General features: G+C 38.5%; 1 pseudogene; it reads left to right on the top strand.

Moving 5' to 3' along the window:
* Window positions 1–440: 440 nt before the first annotated feature.
* On the top strand, window positions 441–1,639 carry LOC120254698 (annotated as a pseudogene).
* Window positions 1,640–6,176: the final 4,537 nt, after the last annotated feature.

Below are 6,176 nucleotides of genomic sequence, written 5' to 3'. Positions count from 1 at the left end.
CATAGTATATTAGTGGGTTAATACTAACAATTCTTTGGCGCAGGGAAAATTATCAGTATATCACTGATGATAACAATTCAATTATACAAAGGATGCAAGTAATTATATTTGGAATAGAGTCACGTTTTCTCGGTTGCATAGAAGTCTACGACCATAATCGAAAGCATTACTATTTTGTGATGTCAATTATATATGTTGTCGTGATATTGTTGCAAATTGCCAAAGCACTGCTAGGTATAAATCGAACTTCTCTAATATCATTTCAAAAGTTTCTAACAGTTTCTTAAGATTAATTTTTCTTTATAAAATTTCTTTCTTTGCGAAAAAGATATAAAAAAATGTCGGTTTATAACTTATTTTAGTTTTGCTTATTTGACAGACATTTTGCAGGTGTTAGGGCGATGTGTATTTGCGCCACTAATCTGATATGCTTTTTCTTTCTTACCAATTGTACCAAATAATGTCATCTGTTGATAATGTGGAAAAATTCTTGAGGAACCAACAAGCTCTTGTACCAACTCGATATTCATACACCGACATCATTACCATGACCAACAACTTCAAGGAGAAGCTAGGCCAAGGTGGATTTGGTTCTGTTTTTAAAGGCCGGCTTCCTTGGGGACGAGGCTTGTTGCTATCAAGATGTTGACAAATTCTAAGTACAATCTTGGTGAAGATTTCATGAATGAAGTTTTCGACCATTGGTAGGATTCACCATATAAACGTGGTGAAACTAATTGGCTTTTGTTCAGATCGTCTGCAAAGAGCTCTAGTGTATGAGTACATGCCAAATGGCTCCCTTGATAAATTTATCTTCTCAACCAAGAATGGCCCAAATCACAAATTCTCTCTAGACAAACTAATTGACATCGCATTGGGAGTTGCTCGAGGACTTGATTATCTCCACAAAGGATGCGATATGCAAATTCTTCATTTTGACATCAAACCGCATAACATTCTCTTAGATCAGAACTTCAATCCAAAGCTTTCTGATTTCGGCCTTGCAAAACTATATCCAAAGAACAATAGCTTGGTATCACTCAGTGTTGCAAGAGGAACTATAGGATATATTGCTCCAGAGCTCATATCGCGAAGTTTTGGTGTTGTCTCTCACAAGTGTGATGTTTATAGTTTTGGTATGCTACTCTTAGAAATGGCTGGTGGGAGAAGGAATTCAGATCTAAGAGCAGAAAATACAAGCCAAGTTTATTATCCTTCATGGATTTATGATAAACTTGTTGAAGATACAATTGAGGATAATGTGGTAGAAATGGATACAAGCATTGCGATTGATGAAAGAGAGAAGAAATTATGCATGGTAGGCTTGTGGTGCATACAGATAAGGCCATCAGATCGGCCTTCCATGTGCAAAGTGATAGAAATGTTAGAAGGTGATGTTAGTAGCTTGCAGATGCCACCCAAGCCATTCTTTTCAGAACCGACTCAAATACCTTCAAAGGTGTCATACTTAAACACCGATGATGGCGAACTGACTACCATTTCTGAAGATATTGATAACTTAAATTAACGAGATTTTTTTTTAGTATTGTATGGTTATTAGTACTTTGTGATCTTATAAAAACATGTAATTAGAAACAATAACATATGTATTGACTAGTTTATAAACTAATATTATATAAGTATTAATTTAATTATGCATGCTTGTTAGAGGTCTAGGCAGACCCTCTAAATGCCACTTAGTCAAAGAAGTTATTTCTAATTGCAAAGCTGATATTGTTTGTTTTCAAGAAACTAAACTTCAATCCCTCCATAGTTCCCTATGGAGATTAATCGGAGGCAAACACATTGACTCTTTTGATTTCCTACCGGCCCAAGGTACTGCTGGTGGTATTATCCTTGCTTGGGACAGCTCGCAACTTACTGGACATTTAATTTATAAGGGATCCTTTACCATTTCCATTAAATTTACTAATCGCCTTGATAACTCCACTTGGTCTTGCACCAGCGTCTACGGGCCAAACTCCAGATCTTTTCGGCCTGATTTCTGGAATGAGCTCAGAACCCTAAAAAATCTCATCACAACTCCCTGGGTTATTTGTGGCGATTTCAACACGATTTTCTCCTTAGAAGACAAAAATAACGGTATCTTTATTCCTAGAGATATCACTGAATCCCAATGCATTCTAACTGAACTGGATCTTATTGACCCTCCCATTTGTGGAAGAAAATTCACATGGTCCAATGGGCAATCTAACCCTATCTGGGTCCGACTTGGTGATTCCTTTACTCTCATGATTGGACCTCCTTATATCAAGAACTTCTCATTTGATCTCCCCAGATTTGGATCGGATCATTCTCCCATTTGTCTCGATTTTGGACTGCACCAAAATAGATCCCGAATCTTCAAATTTGAGAAATTCTGGTATACCAACCCTAATATCATCAATCTTATTCAAGAATGGTGGTTGGATCCTAGCCCTGTTGGCTGTGGTGCGTTCATCTTTTCCAAAAAACTTGCACATTTAAAAGCCAACCTTCGCAGTTGGGCCAAGAACAATTTTTGTGCTTCAAAGATTCTCAAAAGCAATCTCCTCGCAGAATTACACTCCTTTGACATTATTAGTGAATGTAGACCCCTCTTAGAGGATGAATCCAACCGCCTTTCCCAAATTCGCTCTGAACTCTACAATATCTTAAACCAGGAAGAAATTTACTGGAAACAACGCTCCAGGATCACTTGGCTTAGAGAGGGGGATTCCAACACTAAATTTTTTCACCAAATTGCAAATGGCAGGAGAAATAGAAACCACATACCTCGTATTCTTCATAATGGCTTTTGGTTTGACGACAACGCTCATATTGGTAGAATTTTTACCGATCATTTTCGCTCTTTCTTTGGCACTCCTTTGCCAAATAGATTTCTCCTGGATTGGCACTTTCTTTTCGATTTCAAGGTTAGAATTGATCTCTCCCAGCTTGAACTACCTTTCACCACTGAAGAAATCAAACAAGCTGTTTTTGGCCTTAACCCTGACAAAGCCCCTGGTCCTGATGGATTCCCTATTTTCTTCTTCCAAAAACATTGGACCATCCTCCGGGGACACACTTGTTAAACTTTGCGAGGACTTCTTGAAGGCACAATCAACCTTGAGCGTATTAGTCGGATACATATTGCTCTTATTGCAAAAAATAATACGCCTGGCGAAGTAAAGGACTACCGACCCATCAGTCTTATCAATTCCACTTGTAAAATTATCTCCAAAATACTTGCTAATCGTCTCAATCATTTGTTATCGGTTTGCTTGTCGATGAATCTCAATCCGGATTTATTAAAGGCAGATGTATTGCGGACAACATTGTTGGTGCACAAGAAATTATTTTCAACTTACAAAAACACAAACGTCTTGGACATATTTTTAAAAGTGGACTTAGCTAAAGCCTTGATTCTCTTGATTGGAATTTCCTTCTCGAAATTCTTGCTGCTAGAGGCTTTGGACCTAAATGGATCTCCTGGGTTCATTCCATACTTAGCACTGCCAAGGCCCAATTCCTTATCAACGGATCTACTCAGGGCTACATTCAGTTGCAAAAGAGGTCGAGGCGAGGAGATCCCTCCTCTCCTACTCTCTTTGCCCTTATTCTTGATGTTACGGCGCTATGTTCTCCCATGCTCTCAAATCCAAAGTTACGGTGGGGATCCCCTTGAACCATTCGATAACATCTCGCCACCTCCAATATCGTCGATGATCTTCTTATCTTCACTTCTTTGGAGGGACGGGAAGATCTTCGTATCATTAAACTTATATTGTATCTTTATGAAGGCTCCTCCGGCTTATCCATCAATTTTTCAAAAAGTGCCTCTACTCCTCTCAACTACGGCTATCAACCCCATCACTCCTCGCCTAGAATCCTAAAACGCATGCACGTAGGGGTCTCCCAATCACCTACTTAGGTGTACCTCTCTCACGGTCGTGAGACCTAAGCGTATCGATTAGGGCGAAACTCGTTAACATGGTTCGCTCCAGGGCTCACCTCTTGGAATGCGACTACCTCTCACTTGGTGGACGCTTAACGCTCCCTTAACTCGTTCTCTCAACAGTCCCCGCTTTCATTTGGATGTCGGGTTTTCAAGCTCCCGCTTAGGTGATCAAAGATATTGATAAAATCCGGAGAGATTTCCTTTGGAAAGGCCCCAACTCGGGACCCAAAGGAGTCGATTGATTGCACGGAGTAGGATCACTAGACCTCGGGATATGGGAGGCTGGGGAATCCTTAACCTTCAGACCTTCAACAACGCTTTACTTGGAAAGTGGTGGTGGAAATTAACTTGTAATCCTAATAGCAGTTGGGCCAAAATCATCCACGCTAATTATTCCATAAGTGACAATCGTTGAGTCCTATCTCATACCCCCACCCGAAACAAATCCTTTTTGGGCGGGGGTGACTTCCACATTACCTCCTTCCGTTCTTGCATAACGAAATCCATCAGAAACGGCTCTAGCACTTCACTATGGTATGATCGTTGGCATCGTCGGGCTTCGTCTTAAAGATTGCTGGCCCGATCTATTCAATGATTGCACTGCTCCATGAATAACCATTAGACAATTCACGCAGTATCTAAACAACACCGAACTTTTATTTCCCACTTCCACCCCCAACATGTTATCTGCCCTTCTTGATATTATCCCCGATTGCTCCCCGGACTCAAGATGATGTTCACACTTGGACCCTTGGACGAAGTGGCACATTCATCTGTAAAAATCCTTTTATAAATTTCTCATTGATGGTGGAACACGCGACTCGCTTTATCCCCTTTTCGGAAAAAAATCACCGCCCAAGCAAAAATTACTCTCTCTCGTTGGCTTCTTTGGGGAGGACAAAATCCTTACTCTCTCTAATCTCTTCAAAAAGGTTATAATTTCCAAAAACTCCACCGACACTGTGTCCTTTTGCCACAATGCATCCGAAAAATCTTCAACACCTCTTCATCGATTGTGAATTTTCTAAACGCATCTGGGCACTCTTTTCACAAATTCTAGAAGCAAACTCTCTTCCACAGACAATCCCCTCTCTGTGGACCATTTGGATACCATCCTTAGCCCCTCAACACCGAATCCTTTGGGACCTCACGTCCCGTGCAATCCTGTGGAATATCTGGCTTGAAAGAAATATTCGCATCTTTCAATTGATTGCATCTTCGCATCTCAATATTATTTATAAAACTGCTAACATGCTTCTTTTCTGGTTCTCAACAGCAGCCGACAGACATCAACAAAGCCTCAATGAAGCTTCACAATCAATCAAGCGCTCGCTCAACTTTTTTAGCGCTAGAGCCTCAAATCCTACTGGCGATCTCGACCAAGACTACCGTCCGGCATAGTTACTTCTACTACTTTAATTGGGCACCCGAGATCGCCGGGATGGTGTCTTCGCCTCGATTGACTTCCCTCTACTTTTTGCCTCTTTGCTTTCTCCTCTAGACTTTTTCCTCACTGTGAGAGGTTTTAGCACTTTGACTTTTTGTTCTCATTTTAATAAATCGGTGGTTTATCCACTTTTATTCATTATGCATGCTTGATTTTTTTTTAATTAATCAAACTAATATTACAGGATTGCCTGATTTTTTTTTTTTAATGTAAGCATTGGATTTTTCAGCAGAAAGATTTCGATAAGGAACTCTGACTGTGAGAATCAATTAGAAAGATAATTGAAAGCAACAGTGACCAGGATGTTCTTTCATTAATGAAATGAAGACCTATACTAAACACGTATGCACTTGGAAGTCCAATTTCAAGAAGCTTATTTCCAAGCTCAAATGTGAAGATTTTATATATATATATATATATATAATTTAGGGCCTCTATCGTTCAATAACACTTTTTATATTTTCATTTTCTAAAATATAAGTTTTTATTTTAAAAATATTATTTATTTTGTATATTTCAAAAACAAGTTTTTAAGAAGTGAAAGCAAAAAATTACTTTATTATAAAGTAACATAAAATATAGTTAAAATAAATATTGTTTTGATTTTAAAATTTGTTACAGTATGCAACTTAATTTAGTTTTTCTTTTCAAACTATATTTATCGAATTAGTAATATAGCTAGAAATAAATTTTATGTGTGTATAAAACTATAATATCTAAATTTTATGAATTTATTTTAACCTCTTCATTTAATATAAGAACTAACACAATAAACACATCAATGGGGAA

This window comes from Dioscorea cayenensis, unplaced genomic scaffold, assembly GCF_009730915.1.
Source record: "Dioscorea cayenensis subsp. rotundata cultivar TDr96_F1 unplaced genomic scaffold, TDr96_F1_v2_PseudoChromosome.rev07_lg8_w22 25.fasta BLBR01000582.1, whole genome shotgun sequence".
NCBI lineage: Eukaryota > Viridiplantae > Streptophyta > Magnoliopsida > Dioscoreales > Dioscoreaceae > Dioscorea > Dioscorea cayenensis.
This window is presented reverse-complemented; position numbering and strand designations above follow the sequence as displayed.